Source organism: Mytilus galloprovincialis, chromosome 9, assembly GCF_965363235.1.
Source record: "Mytilus galloprovincialis chromosome 9, xbMytGall1.hap1.1, whole genome shotgun sequence".
NCBI lineage: Eukaryota > Metazoa > Mollusca > Bivalvia > Mytilida > Mytilidae > Mytilus > Mytilus galloprovincialis.
Genome location: NC_134846.1, coordinates 45366511 through 45377603, shown reverse-complemented (window position 1 = coordinate 45377603; position 11093 = coordinate 45366511). Strand labels below are relative to the sequence as shown.

The following is an 11093-nucleotide window of genomic DNA, read 5'->3' as shown; positions in this document are numbered from 1 at the left end:
ACTTGACTTGGTACAAGCACTTTCAAATGTAGAAATGGTTTTATAGCGCTAAACCTCTCACTTTGTACGACAGTCTAATCAAATTCCGTTATGAAAGTTTTTTGTTGCTAAATTTGAAGTTTTCATGTTTAAAAGAAACTGGTTTCCTTTTTGTTATTTTTCTGGTGATGACGAAGTCTGGTTTTTTACTGTGCTTCTATCATACCTTTGGTATCTTCACCTTTTAAAGGCAAGCTTGTCAATATCCCGCAAGGTTGAACTGCTTTCTTCAGTTTATCAGTCGATCTCTTTTAAATGATCAGTGGAATAAATGCAAATGAGAACATACGATATAAATACATTAAATGGTTTAACTCTTTAATGAAGGCAACAGAAATAACAAAAATAAAAGTTAATCATTTTAAAATTATTGTTCAATATTTAAAAAGCTTATAGGATGTGATCATCATCTTGTTAGACAAATTTCAGCATGCGTTAACATTTTCTTTGTGTATTCCCTCATGATTCTTGAGGTTGGTCCCCTTTTTAATCAGATACAGATAACATTCATTGTTTTTGTAAAATGAAAAGCTCATGTCCAATCAAGAATGACATTTTATTTTTCGATTATAATCTTTAGTTGTCTATTTTAGATAAACAATACGTTAACAAAAATGCATTGTATTAATCAACACTGTGTGCAGATACTTTATTTAGTTGAATATATTAAGCAAACAATGTTTTTCAATTAACGTCCCTGTTCAAACAATTTTTCTCTACTTATTTTATTGATTAACAATATGATGTTTTTCATTATTCGTATGAAGGATTTAATATCTAACTTGCTGTTTATAGCTGTTTATAGTTGTCGTTTCCATCGTGATAATTTGATTGCTGGCGATAAGACAGATACCAGTTCAAATTTGAATTTTAGTTTCGGTTTCATATATCTGGGGTTTTTTAAGTACATACAATATTAATTATCTACCCACGTAAATTAAAGATATCGATGTTACACTTTGGATTTTTGAATATGTTTACCTTTTGACTTTTCGAAAATCATTTTGTAATTAAAATGCACAGCAAGTAGCACATATTTAAAGAGCTGGTAAGTTGTTCTTTGAAGGAATTAAACAGCTACGATATATATATGGATGATCATAAGTAAGCCTTCTACAACAACCGAATGGACACAAATTGAGTGAGTATCATCAAGGTCAGTACTGATTCCGCTTTCTATCGCTGATATACACTCAAGAAAACGTGTTTGTAGTTTTTGTATTTGGGTTAAAAGGGTGCCTATTTTATTATTTAAGAAAATTCTAATCATCCAGTGAATTTATAAAAACTAAGGATCTATTAAGTGGTATTGTGTTATCTAAAACATGTATTTGGGAGACCGACATCAACCAATTTGTGATGGTGGCCGTAGCACTTATGAAAAGTCGACTTCAATTGTTTGTTTCAGAAAGCTTTGTTTAAGCAGATTTGGCAAAAAAAGACCAATAGACAAACAACAATATAAACAAACAACACTTATAAAGTATTATTTATTCAAATATTGGCCTTTAAGCATTTGTAAACACTCGATCAAATTGCAACTTTACTTTTAGTTTCATATATACGCTTATTTTTAGAAAGTATATTTAAATGTCCACAGAAATAATTTAAACTTAACGGATCGTTACTTTTCAATACGGATTTTTAATAAATATTTGCGCTTTGATTTTTTGAAAATGTTTTTTAAATAAAAACACAGATTGAATAACCAATTTTAGAACGGCTGATTGACTAATTTGCGAAGGAAATGTTTAGCATGGGGATTAAAAAAGAAATATTACCTAAACTGTATATAATTGAGCCTTGATAAAATAATGAACTGATTTAATACCAATAAGGTCAGAACGTATTCCGTTTTCCTTCACTGTTATATTTATACAGTGTATTTGGGTCAAAAGGATACGAAAGTATGATTAAAAAAGATCATAAACACATTGTGCCTTATCCAGTACATTTCTAGATTTTCTATAGATTCATTTTATGCTTAATGTATTAGTGCAGCCGTAGATTACGGATGTTTAAATCATACAGAGCGATTGAGAGGATGAATATATACGGCCATCATAACCTGAAAGAATCGCATGCACTCAAAAAAGAGAGGGTGCGTTCACAGGATTAACGTCTCCTCCTATGCATGCATCACCCGCAATGCAAATCAACACTCAGTCAAAATATCAGAATCGAGAATAAAATATAATCGGGGAAATTACAGATTAGACAATACGCCAGTGTGTATAGACACAAAAATATCACATTGGTCAGCAAATTTGTGATGGTGACCGTTCAACTTATGTAGTGGTAATTTCAGTAATTCTTCCTCGTAACTTTGTTTGTATAGTTTATGTGTAAGGAGCCCACTAAGTATGAACATGTACAATGAACCGTGCTTCTTGTGTAAAGCAATCAACAGGGACATCTTACCATTTTGACCAAAAAATTATATATGCTGGTTTAATATATATAGTTTTTGGTTTTAGTACAGATTCATATAAGTGACTTATTTGCGAAGTGATTTTGATTTAAAGAAAACTTTCAAAAAACGCGTCACACATTATAAAGTAAATAATTATGTGGCATGGCCTTAAGAAGTAAAACGTTATTATTAAAATTTGATTTCAAGAAAATTTCCCTATGAAATGCACTATTAGTTTCGGTTTCATGTCATGTTTGAAAATAATTATGATAACATATATATTTGCATATGAACATACACAATGTATGTTAGAAAACTGACATACTTCAAAAATATTTTTTCGGCTGTATACAATTATTTTTGAAATATTAAAGATCGAAACTTACACATTTTTATATTGGTGATATTTTTAAAGTTGTTCGTAAATAAGCCGGCGAAAACGGTTAAGTGAAATAGAAACTAATATCATAGCTATATAAGGTCAGTACTGGTTCCGTTTATCCTTAATTGTTCTGATAGAATACAAAACTTTTACTCGGTATGGTGTGTAGATCATTGGTTTTAATATTTGTTTGTAAATTTGTAATTTGACCGCATCTTTCCGGAGTTTGACATAGAAGAAAACGCATTTTCAAAATGCAATTAATACATGCATAAGTGCCCGCGTATATATATTAAATACTTTACTATTTTATATAATTTTCTTGCATGCGTCATACACACTTACATAACCAGTCGCGTGTTTCCACATACCAACGTAAAGATAACTAAAGATTGAGCAACACGAATCCCTTCAAAAATTAGAGATTGTGTTAGGTACTCCGACGAATAAAATGACAGCATTGAATGCATTTTACCGTACTTTTTTTCATTTAGGGTGACACAAGTGGAGTTGATAAGAAAATGTTCAGTCGCTTCTGTTATACTAAAACCCAGTCTGAATATATATGTTTATTTCAAAAGAAAATAGTGTAACAATATCCAAAAAAAGCAGTAAAACATGTGATGAAAGATAACAAAATATGCGACTGTTAGACAATTGTCATATCGAAAGTTGATGTGCTAATTTCAAAACGTCTTTACAATGAAACATGTATAAATGCGTTTTCAACAAACCAGTATTGGTTCATGTCTAATTCTGAAGCCTGTTAAATGATATATCATCAAAAATCTTCATTTGTCTGTGTCCTTCAAAAATGCATGTCTCCGTGGTTGAGTCGATTAAAACTTCACATGTCATCACCTGATAAGCGGCGCTGTATTCTAAAACAAACGTCATGCTTTATTGGTTCAGGGTCTGATATATTGATGATGTTATTTCACTTAATAAATTTCATTTAATTAAATGCACTTTATAGATACATTGATTGCATACTAATGAACCAGACATAAAACATGTTACCAACACTGAAAATTTGCTCCAATTCTGGACATTTTTCTTCAAATGAAGACAGACGGACAACTTCAACCTAAGATCCATGATAAACGTGATTTCATTTTTCTAATTGTCAACATTTTGGTCAAGCGTTTGCTTATTACACTTTACGAGTGTACATAGAATAGGCGTGCCCCTAAATCAAAAAATCCTCCAGGACCTCGATGAGAAGGAACCACTGAAATAGATACTACACAAATGTTTAATCTTAAATCACGACAGAATATTTGTGTTGATCTTTATCTTTCCTCGTGAGTAGCATTAGCTGGTTATTTAGTCTATTAAAAGATAGCCAATAACTTATCAATTAAGGCGACAGAAGTTGACAAATGCTTAAAATATAAATTAAGGGTTTTTTTTATTTAAAGTCATATGAAACGAGTGACTGCTGAAAAATGATGTTTACCCAATGCTTGAACAAATGCATTTATATATTTTAAACTTAGTCTTCTGTGCACGATTTTATCATTTTTTACGCAAAAATATCGTATAATCGTCATTTTTTTTTCTCTCTGTCTGTTATAAAGTGAAAATATGGCAGCTCATTAAAGTTAGTGTTTTGAAGTCGTAGATTACCGATTGTCACCTTATAGTAAACAATCAACAAAGAAGCATGGGTATTGAGCACGTGTATAACATGTAAAATCAGATAATAGTTCATTTCAGTGACAAATACATGCCTATTGCGATCACCGGATTTTTACGAGGGGGTACGCTAAGGTCACTCTAAAAACGGAGAATTTGTCGGCGAATTGCTTCCTGGAAGCAAGTAGTTAAAAAAAAGTAAACTTCTTCTAAATGTGGATTTTCTTCAGAAAAAAGTATATGTACATAAGTTTTATAATGACAACTATCCATGCATTTTGTTATAAAAAAAAACATATGCATCATTTTGTTTTCATTTGAGGTTTCATATGACTTTAAGCAATTCATTTATTACTGTAAAGAAAAACTATGAATTAAACCTCGCATTTGCTCTTATCCTATTCCTCATGTAAATTCATCATAGAAGAGGGACGAAAGATACCAGAGGGACAGTCAAACTCATAAATGTTACTCGGCTTCACTTAATTTATTATCGAATACTGCTGATTCAGCAACAAAATTTATTTTTTATCAATGCTTTCATGAGATTTTATTATATACTGCCCGACTTATGAAACGCAACACTAGATTATTCTTTGTTATTCCCATTTTCAAATATTCAATTTTTTGTAAACAAACTTATGAACAGAAAGTTCTTTCATTACTTCAATGTTTTAAAAAAAATGCCAGGTAGAAAGTTCAATTGATTTCGTCATTTTCAACGTTCAAATAGTGTGCTATACACTGAAACCCTGGTTTTCCCCTTACCAATAAATGTGTAACCGTCAAAAGCAATGCCTGCCTGTAACAAACGCCAAAATGATTATCCGAAAGGTCAACCAATTCTATTCGGCACGTCTTTGGTTCTGTTTTTCACCTTATGATTTTACCGTTGTCCACCCATTACAATGGGTTTTGGCAATTATGCGGTTGAAACTGTAAGGCTATAAATGTTTTTCTGCAGTCGATTCTTTGGCAGTTCAGTTAATGGTAAACATTTGTGGCATAAATATGTGCAAAATGGCATTTAGCAATTTGATTAGCAGTTGACGTTGCGGCCGTATGTCTGTCTCGCAAATGACGTAGCGTAATCATATTCTATTGACGTTGCATTGTCACTACATGTTGATCTGGTCATTGTTGGTCTTCAACAAATCCCTTGTACCGGTATAATTGTGGAAAGGACAGTAAGATAAGTTTCTGACGTCAAATTGTCAGGTTGCAGCACGTTCACGTATTCCTGTTTGCAGTATTCTAATGAGTTGATTCAGTTTTTTATTTCTCAGTCTTGGCAATATGGAGATGCAATATTTTTTAACTGATTAAAGTGTGGCCAAGGATTGAAAGTACTGTTTCACAAAGAAAAAAATGAAAAAAATATTTTATTGGTTTGGAATTTCGCTTTCTGAAATTCGTGCGATCTCAATAATTTGGTATGAAAAACAACCATGTCGATTTTTTCGAAAGCGAAAGAAGTATGATAAGCATGAATAGTAGTTGTATGAGGATCAAACTCGATTTGGTGAAAAAAAATCTACAAAACAAGTGTTGCGTTTTTAAAGTCAGTCAGTATATTTGATGTGATCATTCTCATCATAAAACGACCAATGCAATATGCGCTGCTGTAGTTCTTTTTGTTAACCATTGATCAAATGTGATAATTATTGGAAAGGCAAACATTTTTTTATTATTTTGAATTTTTTTTTCAATTTACGATCAAACTATTTTCTATGTGCAATCTTTTGTAGGATAATGGGCATTCGTGGTCTTAGAAGTTTTATAGAAAAAAGTGGTTCCCTCCAGCCATACCTACTAAAAGATATTCGGGTCGTCATTGACGGAAATAATATTTGTCATCACCTTTTATACATTGGAACATGCCGACATTATGGTGGCAACTACATAGAAATCAGACAAAATGCCCAGTCGTTCTTTCAAGCTTTGTTAAAATGCAATATTAAGCCATACGTAGTGTTTGATGGCGGATACGATGACGACGACAAGAAACTTCAGAACATTATTACGAAATGCGAGCTCCAAATAAAAGAAAACGAAAAAAAGCCACCTAAACATATGGAATGTTTCCCAGGCCTAGCTTACGAATCTTTTAAGACGGTATTGAAAGAACTAAATATTCCCCATTTGACTTGTGATGGCGAAGCAGACAACCAAATAGCAGTATTGGCTAGGCAGTGGAACTGCCCAGTTATATCTTGCGATTCAGATATGTACATCTTTGATCTACCCGGAGGCTTTATCAATTTCTTGGATATAAATCTGGATCAACCTACAAGTGACGAGTTAAATACACGATTGTATCACGCAAGCAAATTTGCAGATAGCATAGGATTGCATATAACTCTATTGCCAGTTGCAGCTACTGTACTGGGTAGTTTATATGCTGATATTGATTATGGTGTAGCTAATCTTTTCTTCAAACGCCTTGGAGGAAAATCAAGTTTTGCCAATATTTCAAGAAACTTGAAAAATGCCTTTGAGTTAATGAAAAATGCAGAGTCAAGAGATTGCAATCGCAATTTTAATGCAGTGTGTGGACGAAACACTTCCACCATCGAAAACAGAAGATATAAAAAGGAATATATATTCATCTTTCAGCGCTTACAATGCAGGTACTGAATTTACTGGCTTCGATATTGCTAAATATTTTGAGGGAAAAGAATATGCAAAACATCATAGATGTCTTCCTGATTGCGTTATAGAGAAAATCCGTTCAAGTACCTTATCGGGGATGCCTATAAATGTTACATTAGGGAGGGTGATTTTAAAGCCAACATTTGAACATTTTGATTGGTTACCGATTCAGCATATATCACGCCCATTGCGACAAATTATTTATGGCCTTGTTCTCAAATCATGCACAAATGGTGTGGAATATGTAACAGAAATAGTGCGTGACAAAAGATTGATGACAAAAGAACCAATCAAACCAGTTGTAGAAGTTGCAGGATATGGTATACTGCCAACCCTTCAAGAAATTGACGGTCAAGACAAAAGAAATAAAACAAAGTTATTAGCGGCGATATTTACTTTTGACGAAAAAATCTTAGAAAGTCTCCCTAGTGAATCAAAAGTTTTCGCTCTCGCGCTTAAATATTTTATAAGTAACACATGCCCACATGTGACAGTACGCTTGAAAATATACGCACTGTGTCACGTGATACTTCTGTACAGAGAGTTTCCCGGTGTTCAGTCTTTCTATAACATGTTGTCATCTTCTACTGGTAATGAGAAACAAAATGTCGGACTGTTTCATGAAAATTTGCAGCGTTTTCATGAGTGTCTAAATATGGCATACGCAATAAATGTGTTACTTGGCACGCCTCTAAAAAAGCCAGATCCAGCAACCGTTTTCGACGGTATTCTGATGTATAATCTCTTTTTAAAAGAACCAACGGAGTATGTTGTTGATCAGTGGGCAAAAACCCATTTTCTAAAGGAGCAGATGCTAAAACTTTACAATGCATTGCTTTTCATTTTACCAACAGACACATGATTGAAATTTATGTTTTCATTCTGTTGTTAACTAATTAACAGAAACAACAAAACGAAAGTCTGTGTTATAAATCTGTCTGTATAGAATGTTTTTATATATTGTATAGGAATTAAATAGATACATAAGTTTTGAGTTCCTATATCTACATTAGTTGTTGTTACGTCGTTAAATCCACCGTTTTTACATAACTGTAGAATATACACATTCATGTACATTAACTTCAGGTCAATCAACGATAACAAATTGGACAACATTAATTAAAAACACCGAAGGAGATTTTTTTAAGATAACTACGTTTTCTAAAACTCTCGACAGAAATATTGTGGTTCCATACACAACTGGTTCAACACTTATACTGTTAATGCAGTTAGATGTTACACGTTTCAATTTTATGTTGTGTAGCTATATATAATTTCTGTGTAAAATCATCACCCATTAAATAGTTTTAAAACTACTCAATTGTCTGTTCTACTGACTGGTGTTTTACTACCTTTATTGCACTATTAACTATTTGTTTCAGTCAAGTGTCAAGCATTTTGGTATACATGTATGACATATCATTTGAAAGTCCTAAGTGGAGTGGCACATGTGGAGCAGAATCTGCTTACCCGTCCAGAGCACATCAGATCACCCCCAGTTTATGGTGGGGGTTGTGTTTCTTACACTTCAGTTTTCTATGTTTTGTCTTGTGTATTATTGTTTGTCTGTTCGTCTTTTTCTCTTTCAGTCATGATTTTGTCAGTGTATTTTCTATCTATGAGGTTTGAATGTCCGTCTGGTATCTTTTGCCTCCCTTTTTTATCCAACCATTAACTTTAAAGATTGATCAAAACGAATCAAACGAAAATAACTTAAATGAGCTCAACCATGTAGTCAGCGCTTCTGTGTTGACATGAGTTATCAATTATATGGTCATATTTATGAGACTACTGTATTCTAATCATTTAATTTTTCGAAACATTTTCTTCCCAAGGTTACATTACCTTAACTTTTTTCCCAAAACCTTACGGAATTTTTTGAGTTTTCGATGCACTTCAACTTCGTACGTTATTTGGCCTTCGAACTTTTATATTTGAACGTCACTGATGAGTCTTCTGTAGACGGAACGCGCGCCTTATGTACAAAATCATAAGCCTGGTATATTTGTAACACTCAGAAACGTGTCCTTCCCCCCAAACGTGTCCGATACTCCCAAACGTGTCCACATCGACGTCACTGAACTGCAAAACATGTCTAGTTGTAAAAAGGGCGTCAAAGCGTGTCATTTGTATTATTTAAGGTGGCTCGGGTCTATTCGAAGTTTCTATCAGAAGTGCCGTATTTTTTGTTATTTTATTCTTTTCAGAAAGTGAATCAAATTGGTCGAAAAAAAAATAGGGGGTCACGGACCATTTAAGCTCAAAATTTTACTTTTAAACAGGTATGTAAAAGGCACCACTTTTCAATGAAATGATAGGGAAAACAGAGGTGTTGACATATTTTTATTGGAATATCAAAAAAATGTTCTATGACAATTTCACCAAAACTGTAATATGAAAAGCTGACCTCTAGCTTTAAAGAATGAGCAAATAAAAAACATAGGTCACGGATAAAGAAAAAAAAATTTTTTGCCTTAAAACCCAAATTTTGGCGGGAAAATGGGGAAAATGGATGAAATATCATTTTGACCCTTTAAAAAATACCGATAATAACGAAAATATTTTATTAGACACATAACTACAATGATTTAACATTTTTTATCAATCAAAGTATTTAAAAAAATTATATCGAATTTACGACAAATACTTTTGTAATTCATGCGTGGAATTATGCGCAGTCGAATAGTCCCGAGCCACCTTAATTAAACGCCTAAACGTATCCATTTTTTAATAAACACCCAAACGTGCCCAATCCGTCAAACGTGCCCAATTCCCCAAACTTGTCCTATAATATAAAGGGAACTAAAAGATTGTTACACTGATATTCCGTAAAAATAAAACTGTCCTTTTCCGCTCCAAAAAAATATAATTTAATTCCGAGTTACGATTAGTGTAGATTCCTAAAAACCGTAAAGTGTAAATTCTTATAACTGTACACAATTCATTTAGGCCTAATCCCAAATTCCCGGAATAATTAAGGTACAATCCAAGAGTTCTGGCAAATATTCTTCCGCATCTCATTATATAACTTATCCAAAGTATGTTGTCGTCCTGTCCATGCATGAAATATTTGCCACTGGACGTAATGTCTCTTGATTGCGTGTATTTAAGTGATGCTCGAAACTAAAAGTTCATAATATAAAACCTTACTACCAGTTTTTACTAAGGTTTATCCCGAATAATCGTAAACAAATTTAGGCCCAATCCTAAATCCCCGGTATTATAATAAAACTTATGTATAGTATTTATTGTTAATATGATATCGTTCAAATAATGCATGAAATATTTGGCACTGGACTTACAATGTATGACTCTTGTTTGTATGTCTTCACTTTAGTAGTGATCTTATTTACTTTTTCTTTTATGTGATGTCATATTTGTATAGATGAATTTCCATTTTTCATAATATCAGCCCACTCTTCTTCTCTAATTAATATTTTTTTAAAGATATTTTTTTTACGTTTGAAAATATTGTCTAACCGACATCAGCATGGTCAGGTAAAAAAAGTATTAACACAAAAAGTCTGTAATAAATTCAAGCCATTTGTTGCTGACCTTGGTATATGTTTTCAACACTGTAGACGAGAATATGGTTCATGACGAAAATCTGTTTTTGGTGATCTTTTATTGCTGGTTATTAAATCTGTTGTTTCTCCTTTCTTCTTTAGCTTTTGCTTAGCGCAAAAGAGGGTAAAAAAATCCTCATTTAACGGCAATTATTCAAATGAAGAGTGACTGTGTACTAACTCCATCGCCAAAATGTCTTGTTAGTCGATTGATTAATTGTTGGTTGCTTTACGCCGTATTAGCACGAAAAGGCTATATCGCGGCGAGAGCTAATTCGAATATTTTGTAACAAATAGTAGATCTAGCCTTGCTGATAAGTTTTGCGATTTAAAGTGTCTATTTATTGTGTTACGATTAGTGTAGATTCCTAAAAACCGTAAAGTGTAAATTCTTATAACTGTA

The 11093-nt window shown here is 32.7% G+C and overlaps 1 long non-coding RNA gene across 1 annotated transcript; it reads left to right on the top strand.

The window, feature by feature from the left end:
- The first annotated feature begins 986 nt into the window (after nt 1-986).
- On the top strand, nt 987-8115 carry LOC143045096 (uncharacterized). Its single transcript, XR_012968861.1, has 2 exons — nt 987-1195; nt 6221-8115. It is a non-coding gene; the product is annotated as an uncharacterized LOC143045096 (long non-coding RNA).
- Nucleotides 8116-11093: the final 2978 nt, after the last annotated feature.